The sequence below is a fragment of the Gadus morhua genome, chromosome 10, assembly GCF_902167405.1.
Source record: "Gadus morhua chromosome 10, gadMor3.0, whole genome shotgun sequence".
Taxonomy (NCBI): Eukaryota; Metazoa; Chordata; class Actinopteri; order Gadiformes; family Gadidae; genus Gadus; species Gadus morhua.
Window position 1 is genome coordinate 16113629 of NC_044057.1, and position 18727 is coordinate 16132355.

The following is an 18727-nucleotide window of genomic DNA, read 5'->3' on the forward strand; positions in this document are numbered from 1 at the left end:
TAATCAGCCTGGCTTCCCCCTGACTCTTCCTGTCTCTGTGACCCCTGGCCAGAGTTTTATTGGACGGCTGGTTGCGATGAAATTACCTCGATACATATTGATGCTGATATTGTTATTCATATATGCAAAGATTCCTCAGAGTTCAAAAGAACGGCGGTGGAAACGTAAATTGCGTCGTTTTGTGTTGTGTTGTTATTGTTGTTGCACTGATAACACGCAAGCTCTACGTTCCGAAATAAACAGGCCCACAATCAACAAAGAAAGCCTGTAATTGCCTGTGTTTACACTGTCATTATGAGAAAACATTGAGCACAACAACATCAATAACAACAACAAACAACAAACGACAAAACACAGCTAACACTGCATTACTTATGGTTCTGATGGGTCAGAATAACAACAGCCATGTAAAAAAACAACAACATTATAATTGCTTCCGGCTGCCATACTGTCACTATCAGACCTGCTGCAGATGCAAGGGCACTAGAAAACGCTTCGGCTCAAAATGGAAAAACCCAGACCCAGGTGCTCCCAGTAGGGGTGGATCTGTGCCAAGTCTCGCCGCGGTTAACGCAAATGCCTTCAGATGTAAAACAGAAAAAAATAAATAAACACTGGTGAAGCACACAGGAAGTCGGCTCGCCGTACCCACTTCCTGCTGCTCATTCTGGCCGCCGACAGCCTATTTCACAGCTCTGAACGCTCTTTAATTCTCCCCTCTGGGTGACCCCCTCTCTCCGACAGACCTGTAAATTGCGGCGACTGTGAGTGCCTGCCAGCGCATCCGGCCCCGTACCCCTATCCTATCTCCTTGCCTCCCCCAAAATCAAAACTCTTGCTCCCTCCCCCCACACCACCCTGAATAACAAGCAAGGCAGGGCCCGCTCCGTGCAAACTTCACACCTGCAAACACCTGCCCGGGGGGGAGGTTTGGTCCTGTGTGCCGCCATTGGAAAACTTTGGAAAAAGAAACACGCCATTTGCAGGGGCTGGGGCGTTTTGATGATGGTGCTAACAACAGCCCCTGGGGGTTGTTAACCAGGACAAGCCCATTAAGCAGCGAGCTCACGGCCAGTTGAAGTGACGGCGAGGGGGGAGACGCCACGGCGAGGAAGTGTGTGTGTGTGTGTGTGTGTGTGTGTGTGTGTGTGTGTGTGTGTGTGTGTGTGTGTGTGTGTGTGTGTGTGTGTGTGTGTCTGTGTGTGTGTGTGTGTAAATGTGCATGTCTGTTTGTGTGCGCGCGTGCGTGTGTGTGCGTGCGTGCACGTGTGTGTGTGTAAGTGTGTGTGTGCGTAAGTGTGTGTGCATGTGTGTAGGTGTGTCCAAGTGTGAGTGTGTGTAAAATGGTGAGTGTATGTGTAAAAGTGTATGTGTGTGTAAAAGTGCGTGAGTGTGTGTGTGTGTTGTGGTGTGTGCCAGAGTGTACACTGCGCTGACCCTAGTGTTTATGATTGTGTAACAGCCGTTTATGTGGCACTAATGACTGTGCTGACTAAGGACCTGAAAATGTGTTGACCAGATTCGGGCACAGGCCTGTGAAGCCTGGAAGGTTATAGATACAGTTTACAGCCAGGCAGTGTGTCTGTAAACAGCCTTTCTTAAATGTCTTTCACGCCGGACATGGAAAACCTCAAAATGGCATGGAAATGTACAATTTTAATTGAACAATTTAATACAAGCCAACACGCTTTCTGCCAAATTCCAATAAAGCAAGATCAATTGGATACGTGTTCCTTTCCTTCCAATTTCCATTCTTTGTTAAAGACAAGAATAGTAAAAACCGAATCCCTTGATCCTCATCATTCAGTCAATGAGAGCCTCTCACCCTGTTCAAGTATTGAGCGCATAACTGGTTAATGAAATAAATCTTAACACAGTTCACTAGCTCTCCAGGTGACGGCCATTCACATGGAGTCCCCATCCTATTGAATTCATGCTTGACTTGTGGCTAAAGACATCTAATCCAACGCGAGCGTGTGTGTGTGTTAGTCCCACTTTCCCCCCCTGTTTGCATGTGCGTGTGTCCCAACCCCTCCCCCATGTGCATGGGTGTGTGCGTATGGGAGATAAAGGCCGGTAAAGAGGTGCAGAGCAAGCCATCCTTAAGCCATAGCCCTGGTGCTTATCCCTCTCTCCCGATGACGCTCAAACATCACTTCCTCCATTTAATGCCTATGTATATTTCATGGAGCTCTAACATGCATGCCCGGAACTCCCCCACTCTCCATACAGTACTCTCTTAAACATAAGAGTACTTTCTCCCACGCCCCTTTCTCTTCCATCTCCTTCAAAGCATCTTTTTCAAACATCCGTCTCTTTGTGAGTCTCTGAGGGGTTTGGTCTTAGTCATGTCCCTCCCTCTGGAGCGAAGCTGTTCCACTGCATGACAACCACATGACAGTGTGTGTGTGTGTGTGTGTGTGTGTGTGTGTGTGTGTGTGTGTGTGTGTGTGTGTGTGTGTGTGTGTGTGTGTGTGTGTGTGTGTGTGTGTGTAAGATACAAGGAGGGACTGAATAAACGATATCTGATGACAATCTATCATTGTCAAGTACACAAACACAAACCCTTTTACAAGCTTTACGCTATAAATAAATCACAGGGCTATATTTTTACATTGAGAGCTAAACAAATAACAGTATGTTGTCAGAAATCCTTCAAGAATTAAAAGGCATGTTATGACTAAAGCTGTTGCCAAGGTCAAACAAGCAAAAAGCACACAAAACGCTGACAATTTTCTGAGGCGAATTGAGAATTGATTGGATTTCACCTGCTGGCCCGAATTATCGTGAGTTCCAGCCCCAGTGGGGGTTGTCTGTGTTTGTAATTGTGTCTGTCTGCAACAGGACCACAGGCACACAGCCCATCACTAAAACATTGCCTGGTCCTTCTATTTGCAAGTGTTCTGGCTTTCCGGCCGGTCAATCACAGTTCAAAGACAGGGTTTCAATGCAGCTTCCCTCACTGTGGATTTTGATTGTTTTTTAGCCCTTTAAAAACACTCTCCCAAGTGGGGTAGTGGGAAATGAAGCCATTTAAAGGCCCACTGAACTATAGCAGAGCAACCCCAATGCAGGCCGAGAGGATAGTAGGATAGTATGGTGCAGAGAAGGAACACAGACTTAATAGTGAACTACAATACTGCCTTTAGGAAGGAATAGAGACAAAGAGAGAGATAGATAAGGAGAAAGAGAGACAAAGACAGATTGGGGGGGAGAAAGAGAAAAAGGGGTCAATTTTTGCACCGACAAAAGCTGTGTCTTTCCAATTTTTTTTATTTTTTCATTTTGCAAAACTAAAAAACACTTGACACAGAGAAAAGTAGCGACCTGGTGTCATCACTTGTTATGTATACCCACCAAGCCCCAGCTGACTAGACATTGAACAAAAACAGTTTGTAATTTGCGATCTGCGACAGATGTGGTTAACAAATAATGGTGAGTACCTTTTTTTACCTAAAGTTCTACATTTTGCAACAGAATAAGTAAGGGCCTACAATTTCTATTGGGAGAGAATTTAAAGGAAGATTTTGTTAAGTCCATAGCGATTCCTGAAAACTACAGCGCAAGAGCAAAAATGCAAGCAAAGCTAAATTGCTGTTCAGGAGAAAATTTCTCTTTGACCCAAATCTTCTTGCTCACAGAATGGATGCATGGTCTTTGTGTGCGTGTGCACAGACACACCAAGGAAGGCATGTGCAAAAATATAAGGGATAAGCGAGTGAGAGGTCAGATATGGTCCCCCAAGTGAAGAAAACATTAGTTAAGTATAATCGGCAACTCAATATTAGTAAAATAGATGGTAGTTTTTGGTTAGTATATTTAGTATACAGTATGGTATTCATCAACATTTGACAAAGTTATCTAAACTGATTGCGAAAATGCAAACACACAAAGTCAAACCTAAGACCATCTTAAGTGACTCGATTTCTTTTATAGACCTCTGAAGAATAAGTCCCGCCTCCGAGGCTCCACCGTAAGTAGTAAACGATTATTAATGCTACTTTAACGGAACCGACAATCCAAAACCCAAGTGGAATCTAGATGGAAAGAGTGTTTAGTTAAAAACGTGAGCAGCTTTTACTTCTTCGCCACCTACAGAGTTTGTTATGTACGATCATTCAAAAAACCCATGCTGTTTCCCATGGACATTTAACCGATGGAACCAGGAACCTTGGAGGCGGGACTTATTCTTCAGAGGTCTATTAAGGTTTCTGAGGAAAGTCAGACCTCTAACTGTCAAGCTGCTGTCCTTTTCACTAAGGTGTGTACAGAGAAGTTCCACTTGACCAGCTAGTTAATCGTGCCATTTAACATAAGGAGTGAATTAACAGTGAGGACTTCTCCTCTCCAATGTGAGGGGTGAGAAGTGCAGAACTAGAATTAAACTTTTTGTCAGACCGAAATGTAAGTACCAGTACTTACATCTGGGTACTCGCTTATACAGAGTACCGATATAATTACTTAATAACACCATTACAGTTCAAAGAGCCAGTGAGCTCACTGTTTCAGCGGGAATTCGAACACTATGAGATTTTAAAAAAAATGTATTGGGCTGAGAGTTCTAGAGGGGGGCGTGTTATCGACATGGTTACGGCCCACGGCAACGTTCTGATACTATTTGAGTACCGTCGATGTGTATGAGCGTTTTAATGAGACGCAGGTATTAAATAAATCACTGCTCAGAGAGAGGTTCACCATTCCGGACACACCGTGGCAATTTTAAATAAGTTTCCGAAAAGCTATACTTTCTCTTGGACACCGAAGTCAACCGCTGCCCATACAGAGCTCCTCACGTCCACACAAACCTCTCCGCCGGTTCACAGTTTTTCTATAAATTTGGGGCTTATTTCAATAAAAGTAATAGAATGGCATCGATCACTACATTGACGATCAGATAAGAAAAAAATACCACTTAAAAAAAAAAACATTTTGGGTTCACCTTTGGCTGTTCAACGATACGTTACGTTGCGTAACGTATTATCAGGTGGTTGCATCAAAAAAGTTTTACGAGTACATGAGTTCAGTATTGGGTACTGGTATCGTATGGGTGCCTCCCCATGCAGAACTTGATTGAAGAACTTCACCACTACATCAGTGCCTGCATACTTTTTCCGGGGTCCATATGACATTCCCTGTAAACGATCACAGCTTGCCCTACAAGTGCACAGCGGTGGTTGTCAACGTCCCATGGAATACATTTTTCCCAAATCAAATTCAAAAAGGCGTCCCATCGAAACAGATCCACCACATCTCATCATAGCCAGACACTGATATATCAAAACCAGACACGCACGCACACAAAGAGACACACAATATAAACAAAACCAGATACAAACAGACACGCGCAGACATGGGATAAAACACAAGGAGGATTTAATGGTGTATGTGTGCTCTCTTCTCCGCTGCTTTGATCCGTTAATTAGGATCACAGTGGCAGGGGTCTGATGATCAGTGGTGGTGTGGCCAAGATCTCCATACATGTTTCACAACGCTGGTGCTCAGCCAGGGGGGGGGGGGGGGGGGGGGGACCAAGGCCCGCTGTGCAGAGCCAGACGCCGCAGGCCACGTGTGGACGCAGCAGGGCTCCTACAGGCTGCGTAGAGCAGCATGCTCCGTCGGGGGGGAACATGTCTTTTTAAGTCTCCTTTTCCACTTTGACACACTGTCATGGTTAGCCTCAAACTGCAGTATTGGTGCATCCTTGTTGTAGCAGAATGATTGTGCTGGGAAACCGAAATGGAACTTGGTAGTAGGCCTGAACGATTAATTGAATTCAAACCGACCTCGCAATGTAATAGAAAGCGATTTGCATATCGCAATGGCTGCGTGAAAAAAAAAAGGGTTGTTTTTTTGGGTTATTTGTTACCGACTGGAGATCGAATGATTCATATATTTATTTTTACAATTCAATAGTTAATACAGATGTTATAGAACAGTTTATGTGTTGACTATTTCCAATGTTATGTTGGTCTTACTATATAATTATTTACTGCTTGTTTACTGAATAATAACAGTAAGGAACATAAGGAACTTTAAAAAAGAAAAAGAAAAATCGCATTTTAATCGCAATATTGGTTGAAATAGTCGCATTCGATTATTTCCCTAGATCGTTCAGCCCTACTGGGTAGTAGCTGGCTGGTTTGCCAGCCGGGCGAACGTTAAGAGTAGCAATTTTAATTTGGTGCGAAGCGCCGGGTGGAAATGCTGGCGTTGTCGTAGACCGATAAGTTATTGCAACACCGCTGCACACAAAGCCATGGAAAAAAATGAGAGCCAAATGATGTTTACTCCTAAATGATATTTTCCTAACATCCAAAGCTCAACTCAAACGCACACAAGCGTGCTGATTTATGAAGCCGGTTGGTACTGCGATGTGTACATAGACATGGCGGAATCCTCCCTATATTTATTCACTCCAATAAACCCTCTAAGTTAGGTCTGATTGAATAATAGCACCGACATAAACCAACTAATTAAAACCACTCTGTCATGAACTCTGGCAATCTTTACTCACTGACTGGGGCTAAATACCTAATTAGCATCCCTCAAATATTACTCAATGCATTACCTGATATAGCTGAATGAATATTTTTGGTAATTATAAATGATTTTATTTCAACAGCTGTGCTCTCTCCCATAGCATTATGAAGCAAACATCGATGCCGCCCTTGCTATGAAGTGGCTGCAAGCCGTTTCAACCCCTATGATATGATGGCAAATCGTTCCGCAAGTGATGGGCCCATGCAGGCAGGGAGAAACAAACTCACAGATGGCTACAGGCCAGGATGATTTCAGCCTTCGTCTCTTGAGAAGCTTCTGCCAAGACCGCAGAGGACTTCCGTCCATTCAGGTCTTTAGTGTGTTCCATTCTCCTCAGCATGTGTGCATAGACGCCAATGAGGGTGTGTCATCGAAGCAGGTTCCCTTTCAAGGCACTTCAGAGAGCACTTCAGTTCAATTATAATTTCAATTGACACAATCACCATCGATAGGCCCAAACTCAACCAAGGGCCCTGTAAGGTCCTTGGACGGGTCGATTGTCCTCATCGATTCAAATGACGCACCAAGACGACGCACCACGATGATGCACCACGATGACGCCTCATGAAGGACGATGGACTTTATTATACGTCGCCTAAATGAATAAATGCAATGTAATGGTTGAAGACCATTCTTTATTATCTGAAAGTACACTGCCGAACTTCTCCATTATAGATGTGCTCATTACTGTATTTTTTCCTTGTTAGATCAGGTGAAATAGATAACAAAGCAGAAAGGTGTTTATAGGAAAATGCAGTCCAACACTGATGTTGGAAGTTAAAGAAGTATTTTCAAATGAAGCCAGGCTCTGTGATGTGCTATAATTAGGTGGGCCCCATGCTGCAAGGTAGTTACCCTTAATTGAAATGACCTTTGTGATATGCAAGTTGAAAGACCACAACTCCTTAAGCGCTCATTATTCCGCCACAGTGGTCTATCCTTTTGATCTGCGATTGACGTTCTGCACTCTGCCTCCCACATACAGCAGGGGATAAAAGTGTGTGATGCTGCCTGCCGTTACCGGCAAAATCCTCTCTCTCCCCCTCTTTTTTTGTACTATGACCAGGCTTATTGATCCACGGTAGTGTAGTTTTGCTGTGGTGGCGAACTCAATCCATTTCTAAGCATATGAATATGACTGATAATAACATAATAGGGAATAGTGAATTATGTGGCATGAGGAAGATAATACCTGTATACGATTATAAAGGTGTCATGGCCAACAACATAAGATGATTTTAATTGTTTTTTGGTTCATTTGTGAGTTTCTTAGTAGTTATCATACACTGTTTAATGAGGCCTTTTTGGTTAAATACCATGATTCCATAAATTACCATACATAGTTATATTCACATGAATATAATCACTGAAATGCAGATGCTGCAATCTTAAAATTGAGGGTAAGGGTTAGGGAGAATGTATTTCACAAATTCAGTACCACTTCCAAAATAACAAAAAGTAAGAAAAAGAATGTCAATGTATGTCAAATAGAAAAATATTTGTTAAACGTTTAAATGTAAACATTTGCAACACAGATGAAACCCATCTTTTTATGTGCTACCATCCCTATGTTCCCATCACTATGCCATTATCTTACTCTCACCCATACACCCACTCCATTCAGCGTTGATGGCCTTATCGTACCGGGGGAGGTCATTCAAATTAGGGCCCGACCGATTTATCGGCCTGCCGATTTAATCGGCCGATTATAGCCTTTTTGAAAATAATCGGCATCGGCCAAAAAGACGCCGATTACAACCGATTTATTTATTTTTATTTATTTTTTTTAAATGTTATTGCGCTTAGTATCCTGCAGATTGCGCTCCTACTCGCCTTGCTAACTAACAACTTTAGCTGGAGTAAAAAAGAGGAGATTGAATTTTACCGTACAACATGAAAGCACGCTCGCTCAGGCAGCTGCGCGCTCACCTCACCAATGTACACAAGACGCGTTGTTTGAGCATGTTGTGCCTGTTTTTCTTTAGGTCCCAGGCCATGTTAATTTGTTATACTGTAGATTCTAACGGTGAGACCATACTGCTCAGCACGCACGTGTTAGTCACTGCTCACGAGCGCAGCACATTGGGAGTTAGTTATTTATTTTACATTTTACATTACACTAATTTTTTACTGTATTCTAAAACACTCAAAGGTTCTGCATTCAATTCACATATTCGTCAAAAGTGTTTAAAGTATATTTAAGCTATCAAAAACTACGTTTTATATGCTTTTTTTTATTTATTTTTATTAATCGGCTGATTAAATCGTAATCGTAATTTTTCTCTGAAAATAATCGGCATCGGCACTCAAAAATCAATATCGGTCGGGCCCTAATTCAAATACAATCAAATGGGCTTAGCGCAGCCCCTTTGAGTCGCAGGGAAACGCTATGGGCGCCGGTGCTGATAAGCATCTAGCCAGCTGAAACGTCCATGAGCAAATCCGTGGCTAAACCACTGCCGTCTCCGCAAGGAAACTGTGAGCAGCTCCCTGAAAAAACCTCACCAAGGGACGGCGCCTCCGACAAGGACCCCAGGAGTATCACAACTCATCATCATCGTTATTATCATTGAATGGGTTTTCCAGATAAAAATGTTATCTCTGGAGAAACCACGAGCGAGGAAGAGCCGAGTGCAGCCTCACCTTTTCATCCTTTGAAACCGGTGTCTGCTCTGTCTTTTTACTCCAACACTCTCCTGCGTGCGTGCACGCACACACACGCGCACACACACACACACACACACACACACACACACACACACACACACACACACACACACACACACACACACACACACACACACACACACACACACACACACACACACTGGATCATGCAATTTGCAGGCTTTGTGTGCCTAGCTTTATCCCATGCCTTTCTGTGTGTGTTCGGTCTGTGCATGTGTGTCTGATTGTATGCACGTCTGTGTATGCAGTTCCTGCTGGTAAGAAAGCTGTGTACAAACATCCATGTGTTTGTATACAGTCCTCCCTGTAGTGTAAGTGGCTCTGACAGAGTGGGTGGGGGCGAGAACGAAAAGATCTCTACACTATCCTTTTCTAAGTTTTCTCAAGTTTATATTCTCAACTTGCAGTGGCAAGACATAAGAAGGTGCAAAAGACTGAGCAGAATTTGTAGCAACATATAAGTTAATGGAAGCAGAACGTTCAGAAATACCAGTTGACATTAATTGCTGCATTAATAGATCTCTCCGGTCTATTATAAAGTGTGTCAGAATGTTAATTACTGGATTCATCTGAGCCGCTCCATACGACTTGCAGGCAAGCTCGTCAAAACACAGCATGCCCGGTCAAAATATAGAAAAAAGAGACTGCGTATTTGCATGAAAGACTACCGACTTCTTCAGTTGAATCAGGTTTGTTAAATGGTTCATTTTTCAGCCGTCCTCGAATATGAAAAATGTAATGGGACCACAGAGACTCCTGTGGTCTTATCATGCTCAAACAGATTAAAGGGTTTTCAGAGAGTGACAGAGAGGGGCTGATTGGCTTGTTAATGAGCCGATCACCAGTTTGACTTTTTCATTACGGGTAACAAGAGGAAATGTGGGCACATATATTATACAACCAGAGCACAGATAACCACCTCTCAACAGATAGCTGAGGGTGACCGTCATGAGTCCAGCCACAGTCACCTCTGTGAAATACATCAAAAGCAGGAAGTCTATATAAAAGGTAACTTAATTAGATTCAACACGACAACTTCTTGATGAAGTCTCAAACAGGATCCAGTTTGAAAGTTAATTCAGCCAAGACGTATGTATGTTTCCTTTATTTTATGTTAGATAAAGCAGTCTAACTATTTTCTTATAGTGGATTCTCGGCCTGCTAGCCTGAAGTGAACCTTCCTCATTACAATATGCTATCCTTCTGCCCGATGTCTGTCAGGCAATTTGTGAAACTGGCCACAGATAAAAGCAGAGGAACACAACCAAACAACGGAACAACAACAATTCAAGTCCGTTCTGTATGGAATAAAATGATAAAGACAATTGGTTTGATGCTTGCGCCTGATGGAATTCCCAGTGGTCCAAACCCCTTAAACACCCACGCTCTGCCTTATTAACCCTTCATGAAGCCACTGCTTTTAAACCCCTTTATTGTTAGTGCACTCAGAAGACACACCTGAAGGAGGCAATTATGATCAAATGAATAAGTTAAAACAATATCCACCTCCAATTTGCTTGAATAATGCATACCTTTCATAATGGATTCACAGTGAAAATGTTCGCGTTTCATCTTTCCTCATTCTTCTCTTCTGTACGTAAAGCCACCACCTCAGAAAAACTCGCAAAGCATATAATTAGAACAAATCCCTCTAGAATTTGGCAAGCTCACAACCCTGAAACAGGTGTTTGGAAAGATGGATGCTGGAGATAATCCACGTAGGCAAAAATATACGGTTTCTATCAGAGCCATTAAGCCATGGCGATCCGACAGGGAACAACGTTTCTCTTTCCCAATCAAACAATTGTAACAGAATATATAAAGAGGGAAACACCCGCATGGCCGTGGTAAGAGAACCAGGTATTTGTGGGGGGGGGGGTACCCAGTCCCCACAGGGACTGGGTACCCTCCAGAACGCAGGGGAGCTCTGCCAACAGATCCTGATTAAGCTCCCCAGCCCTGATATTTCCCCCATCGTTCCTATAGGGGACAGAAGACCAGGGGGGGGCCATTATATAGAACCTCTGAAGGGAACCAAGGGCCACAGGCCGTGACGACCAGAATTGACAAAAAGCGATGGAACAGACAAGGGCTGCGACCGCACGCACACGCACACACACACACACACACACACACACACACACACACACACACACACACACACACACACACCCTACAAAATTAAACCTCATCCTTCACCGTTATGAAGAGATAATCCTCCCATCACTTGGTTTTGCTAGAAAGGATACAGTAAGTGAGGAACTGTCTTACTTTGAAGTGTTTTTGATGGATGCAAGCCCCTGAGGAGCGGGATTTTGGGTAACATGGCTACACCATCTAGTCGACCGTCAGTCAGTCTGTCTGCTTGTCCCGCCCGGTAACAGTGGGTCAGTTGAGCACTCAGTCTACACTACACAGCCCCAGCCCTGTTTGATACGAGGGAGACACAGGCTCTACATGTCTAGTGGCGCCTGAAGGAGCTTTATGCACTCGAAAGACAAAGAAAGTCAACTCAAGCCAGTATCTTTAATTGGTTTTCTTCTGCTTTCAAATTGTCAATGTCACACAAACAAGAGAGTGGTGTTGAGGCACCGTCAATTCTCCACGCCGGTTAGCGAAAATAACTCCAGTAATGACTCCAAGAGCTCATTATAGAACGGAAAGTAGAGGTAGAAAATACATTTGATGGTTTTCATCATTCGATAAAACAATCAACGAGCACAGAACAGTAACACACATTGTAGACAAACACGAGAGATGCTAGCGAAGAATTCTTCAAGTTTTCACCTTAGAAGGTTCATCCTCATATTTTTCAACAACATTAAAAGAGTCTCAACAGCAAAGGAGCAATTTATTTTCACACCAAATGATTGATGCGGAATCCATTGTCTCAAACTGACGTTCCTCAGCACTTAGATTAGAGTGGGATAAGAGTTGTTTTGGATGTCAATGGAGAAAGGCGGCTATCCTCTCTCCAGTGGTACACAGTACGGCAATCCTTATATTTCTCCTGGGGATGCTAGGGCGTTTCCTCCGCTTCGTTAGCCTTTTACTTACATCTGGAGAGTCTGAACTAAAGGTTCCTAATCATATCAGAGGTCCACACCCGTCCACATATGGACTCACAGCACACTCTGGTCCACAGAGGCTGGCAGATGTCTGCGGTTGAAAGGAAACGGCAGGATATAGTGCTTTGTCTGCCAGCTAATTCCTTTTGTATTCCATTAGTCAGTCATAGACGCATAATTACTTCCTGATGCTAAGCGACTCAGTAAGCCTTTCGATGATGCCACAATAAGGTGTCATTGAACTGTTTTTTTGGGCTTATTTGTAGTTATGCTTAGTGGGGATTTAATATGGTAAGCAAAAGGTAAAGACTTGAAACCCTGTTCGACCTTGAGGCCCATGTTACGTGTGCTGTAACATGGGTCATTCTGGAAATCCTATGTCCTTTTTTCAACTGAAAACTGCTTAGAACAAAATTTAGTTTCACAAGAGAAACTTATTACTGTCACACTGTGAGCTCAGATGACTCGGATACAGCAATGAAGTCTATATTAAGGAGATGGTCCTATACTGCATTGGCCTAGTCTGACAATGCCACATGGTGGATCTCACATCCTATTGCATTTCAGCGCTGTCCCTCCAACCATCCGACCAAGCTGTTGTCATCTCACCCAGTGTCTGACAAAATCTTATCACCAGCCACTAATTACAGGCTAGGTATCTTATCAGTGGTAGCCAATTAGAGCCCAGTGACCTAGTTGGGGGAAATGTCAACAGCTCAGTGAACTCCCCGTGGGTCTTGCTCTGGCATGCTGCATCCACACCGCAGAATGTTTTGTCACACTGATGGGCTATTGTGCCGAGAGGTTTGCAGGAGATTCTCCAAAGAGCAAAATCTCCTTAACAGGCCTTCGGCATGATCAGAGACGCTCATTTATACAAAGACATTGAATCCTGCATAGAAGGCTATACATGATTACATTGAAGCCATCCGTCCTAACATTTGTTCAATACAATTGAAAAAATATAATTTGTTGATTGTCTATATCAAATGAGTGGTTTGACACTTTATGTATGCTTCATTGTGCATAGACTTGCCAAGACTTTAGAAAAATGTTTTGATTCATTTTACTATGGGAGGTTTGACAATTATGCACAAGACATCTGTTGTTTGCTGCATATGGAAAGCCTGTGAAAACCATCACTAAAGAGAAACACATTTTATTGTGGTAGACATTGCAAAGCAGTTCTTTGCAATGTTGACAGGCGATCACTTGTTTGAGGCAGCCGTTTAAGCACTGTGGAAGAGGATAAACCGGCACTGTTATTTTGGGACACATGGCATGGCAAAAGAAATGAATACAATTGTATATATATATTCTCCGAGATTTGGATAGACTAGCACAGTGCCCGAACAGAACGTGCCCATTTAAAATGTGTCTGTGAGGAACAGGCCAATTGTTTGGCCCCTTTTTCGGGATCTTTCAAGAGAACCGCTCATCCAAACAATTTCATCCTCAACACTGAACCTCCTTTGCTCGTCAGCAATACGTCTGGCGAGTGTACAGTTGATCGGAAGGACGCAATAAAAACATGAATAAAATAATAAAATCATCAAGCTCAATGGCAGTGTACAAATATTAAAGGGGACCTATTATGCTTTTCGACTTTTATGACCTATAAACGTTGTTATAATGATTGATAGTCATGTTTAACCATACAAAAAAAAAGATGTTGATTTTCGGGAAACTCTTCCTCTCATCTGGGCGCTTTCTGCATTCTCTGTCAACGCTCGGTTTCGTCCTTCTCGCCCCCCTCCTGCCAACCCAACTCCGTTGTGATTGGTTACCTTCCTTGAAGCGCGCGAGCGGGCAGATTTGACCAGGCATATGGGGGCGCGGCAGGAGTGCCTCTACGTAGATTTCCCGGAAATGTGAACAAGTGAATCGCAAACGTTGTCCCGAGTGTTTAGCGCTCTGCACAGCCACCCCAGACTGTCAGCAGGGAATATGTCGAAATGCATGTACGTCATTATTTGACACTTTAGTATGGTTAAACATGACTATCAATCATTATAACAACGTTTATAGGTCATAAAAGTCGAAAAAGCATAATAGGTTAGCCTTTAAGCTACTTCTATATTTTCTCATAGCAACATACATTATTAAGTTACCAATGTAATTTGGTAACTTTTGGACGGCTCAACAGTGAAACTCTGGGATCATCATCCTAACACTATTAGGATCTATTTCGGGGAAAGGCCAGAGCATAAGCTGGTCTGCACTGGTTACACGAGGTCGAGGGTTGGATGTCTATTGAACTGGCGCAATTCTTATTGGAAATTTCCACATACTAATATAATGTAAATAATGGATGTAAATACTTGATCCAATTTAGTTTGTCTGATCTTTCCGGTTTTCTCCCGATTTACGTGTTGTTTATCATTATGTGCCTGATATAACGGGAACTCAACAATGAATTTCACCACTATTTTAGCCAGTCTCGCTGCGTGTGTCCTCTCTTCTTCTCCCTGTGAGGCGGGGCTCAGACAGCTCCCACACACACACACACACACACACACACACACACACACACACACACACACACACACACACAGTGGGAGAGAATGTGTTACTAAAGCCTAAGAGGTGTTTTAACTGACAAATGCACAATTCCAGCCAAAACGTTAACATTTCTGGCATCTCCAATCGCTAAATATTCCTAAGAATTAATAGTGAATTTCTCATTGAAAGGGTAAGCTTGCATGAATATTACATTAAATGAGTGGCATAAAATGATTTTCCAACAAAAGTAGTAATGATGACAGGCCTAGTCGTCGCAAATTGCATGTCTTGATTCTGGTTTGTTTCTGGTCCTGCAAACACCTGTCCTCCTAAACTTCCTTAAATCAAAAGGCTCCCTAGTACCACACGTTCTTCGACAGAAGTGTCGTGAAGTGTGTATACATGTAGATGATGACAGTAGATGACGATGACAAACTTATTAACACTGTACCTCGGAGAGACTGCCAAGAACATTTTAAAATGCTTCTGGCAGACTAAGTCACCCATCAACAGTCCTTCAGAGACCTGGCCTACAACCGTCAATAGATGGCAGTCAACAGAGACTCACCGAGCATGATATTCAACCAACGAGGAATGAGGCCCCTCAACGGATCATTTCACATCAGTGAAGCTTTCACCGTGACCATCACCGCCATTTTTCTAATAGCTCATCTTTCCTTTTAATGACGGAATGGTAGACCGGAGACCTGAAACATAGCTGCAATAGCTGAGTACCAGACAGACTCCGGCAGACGGCTTGAGTAGGCAGAGGTCTGGCAGAAACTTGGATGGAGACATAGGGTTTTAAAGTAAAACCAGAGTTCAAAAGAGCTAGGCCGCGAAAGCCGCTGAAAGTAAAGTCTTTTTAACCCGGGCTTCCCCCCCTCCGCGGCTTTCCCTGACAACTGCTTCAAACACCTTCTTCCAGCTCTGTGCCATTGCGACAATACACTTTGCCACGTTATCACCCTAATGATTTGGTATGGTGATTCAAGATGAAACCCGTATAGCCCTCTTTGCAAAAACACCTGCAGGGGAAGTCGTCCAGGGGTTTGAAAAGCACGTTAAAAGGGCCTTTACCAAGGACACTGCTGAACTGGTATAACCAAGATCATGTGAATAATGTAATGCCCCGAGGCCCCTTGATGTATACTGTTGTTTCAACGTGAACTGACAACCTCAAAAAGATCGGTACCTGGTCACACAGCTTAACCGTTGCATCCGAGTGTCGGATAAATACAAAGACTGTCTTTCTGTTGACACTTAACTTTGCCTCCATAGGTGTATATTATCAGATCACACCGAGCCATAGCTTGCAATACTAGGCCCTGGCTGGCACAATGACAAATTACGATTGGTGAAATGTTGGGCTTGCAGGAAATAAGATCCAGAGGCATTGGCCATTTGTTTGTCAAAAAAGATGAATGCTTAATGTATAATTCCATTTTCCCTGTGCAACCTTTTTAATTTGGTTCTTCCTGGTTACCGTCAAGCAGAGGCAGCAGCTCAGGAGGGAACTGGAGAGGCACAGGAAGACAACTAGAATCGATTTTGTCTCTCAGTCATGATCTCCAAACCGCTTAAAACACTTTCCTCTTTGGGGCGATTCTGAATGTTGGCACGCGATCGATGAACGCTCTCCAAGACTAGTAAGAATGATGCTTTGGGGAAAGTTTCTTCAAGCTCGATCCAACTACCCACCCATCTACGTAGGTCTGTAGGTTGAATAAGGGGCGCTCCGGCCTATTTGAAGACAGTTCACTGAGGCTCCTCCGACCGCAGAGATATATGGGAGGCAAGCGGTCCAAGTTGGGCGCAAACCCCAATTAAACTTGGGCAGGCACTCTGTGAGTTAAGCCGTCCAGAAACAGTGTTCTCTAATGCAATGCAAAGGCAGTGGAACACTGCAGGCAACGGAGAGATTACAGGGGTCTTGAGGTCAGATATAAAACACCATAGATTACTTTGCGAGGGGCAGTCACTGTGGAATAAGCAAAAAGGTTTCACAGTCAACTTGCATCACAATTCGGTAAAGCTTTCGATCTGCGTTTGCAGAACAATTTGGTTATAGCTAAATAAAGCCACCCCAAAACCAGCATAGATAAATCAGATGAGAACATGATTACAAATGTTCCCCCCTGAGTCGCCTGCGTAATTTGATCGCTCCTTTTTAGAAGGCTGCAAATAACATGCATGACACCTAACAGCACCAAGTCAGCGACCATCTCAACCGTTTATTCCAATGTTCAACGTTCTGCCATCTGGAAACCGTACATCGCGCCGCTGCAGCACACGCCTGTGAAGCCGTGAAGGATCCTTCTGCGTGGACAGCATCTCCAACGCCAAATCTAAACGCTGAAGAGCGCGGCGCGATCGATGGAAAGAAAGGCGTCGTAATGAATTCCTCGCGGCTGCTCCCCATCTCCCAGCCATCACCTGTGTGTGTGTGTGTGTGTGTGTGTGTGTGTGTGTGTGTGTGTGTGTGTGTGTGTGTGTGTGTGTGTGTGTGTGTGCGCGCGCTCTCTCCTCTCACAGATAGAGAGCGGGGGCACGGCGGGTGGGCGTCGGGGAGATGGCAGGCGGATGATGAGCAGGGGAGAGGGGCTGTGGGGGCGGGCGGCGCCTTGTTAAAGCACCGCGGTGACAGCCACAAGAGAGGCAGCTACTGGTGGACCCAGAGCTGGCTGCTGCTGGAGGGAGGGAGGGAGGGAGGGAGGGAGGGAGGGAGGGAGGGAGCCGGGAGAGATGGCTAGTGGCAGGGAGGAATCGGAGGGAAGGTGGCAATGTATGAAGGATGAGGCCGAGAGGCAGTCTTTGATGTACGTGGGGGAGTGTGTAGCGCTGGGCTCAATCATCCGGACGACAACAGCCTCTCGTCGGGGTAAGGGATGACGGCCAGAGAGCCAGGATTAACCAGGAAGAGACAATGCAACAAGAAAAATCAGGAGGGGAGAAAAAAGTATATTCATATTTTTCATTTTCTGCCCGTGGACACTTGACTGAAGGAGGCTATTTTTCAAGGAAACCTTAGCTAAAGTTGGTCTGTGTTAGAAAAAGCATTTAGACTGTCATTTTATCCCATGCGATGCCACCGGGACTGTGTGAATGTCACCATTAAAGTATCTTGGTGCATCCTCTGTTGGGATCGGATTGAGAAAGCTGTCGAAGAATAGGGGCTATTTCTTTACTGTTGCCATTGCCTGTTGGAGCACAGTATTTTTGGTTAAAAGCTGTAAAGTTATGTGAATCTTATTTGAAACACTGAATGTGGTTTGCTTGCTGAATAAGCACCCATGCCTGGTGGCCAGCACGGGTTGCATTGAGTGTGCTAACATCTAATCATCTTCTGCTTTGTGTTAAATGTTAAACGTACCATGGGGCTAGGGCTGAACAGTGTGTGAACCTCATACCGCACGTTACGTTTATTTCTAAACATAAACCAACCCATGGTTTTAAATGCAGCTAATGAATGTCCCCCATAAGGTTCTAGCCTGTGCCCATATGCAATAACCTGATTAAAAATCAATCAATGAGATTGATATGTACTCCGACGGCATTTAAAGAAGAAAACGAGGAAAGGTTTCGGTCGACGCTGCGGGGAAGAAACGAATCATTTGGATTGAGTTCTCGGTGGACAGCCGTGTTCCTCCAGGCTGATGGATGAGGGCAGAAAATCATCTGAGAGCTAATTGTTTGTCTTCCCTCCGGTGTTTGGTGGCTGGGTAACTGGCGGGCAGCTGCAGAGACGGTTGATGGAGGCCGCGAGCAACAAAACAACACAGACCCTCCTTCAGCTTTGATCAAGCAGAAAACAAACGGGGGATGAAGGAGCCAGAGTGGACCGGGGTCTCTCAGCTCATCCCCCGGCCCCCGGTCCGCGCCATTAGCGTTAGCCAGAGTCAGGGGAGCGAGTCGCCCTTGCCATCTCA

General features: G+C 44.2%; 1 protein-coding gene across 3 annotated transcripts in view; it reads right to left on the minus strand.

The window, feature by feature from the left end:
* enox2 (ecto-NOX disulfide-thiol exchanger 2) overlaps positions 1-18727 on the minus strand; it is a 131559-nt gene that overhangs the window by 44078 nt on the left and 68754 nt on the right. The window lies entirely within an intron of this gene.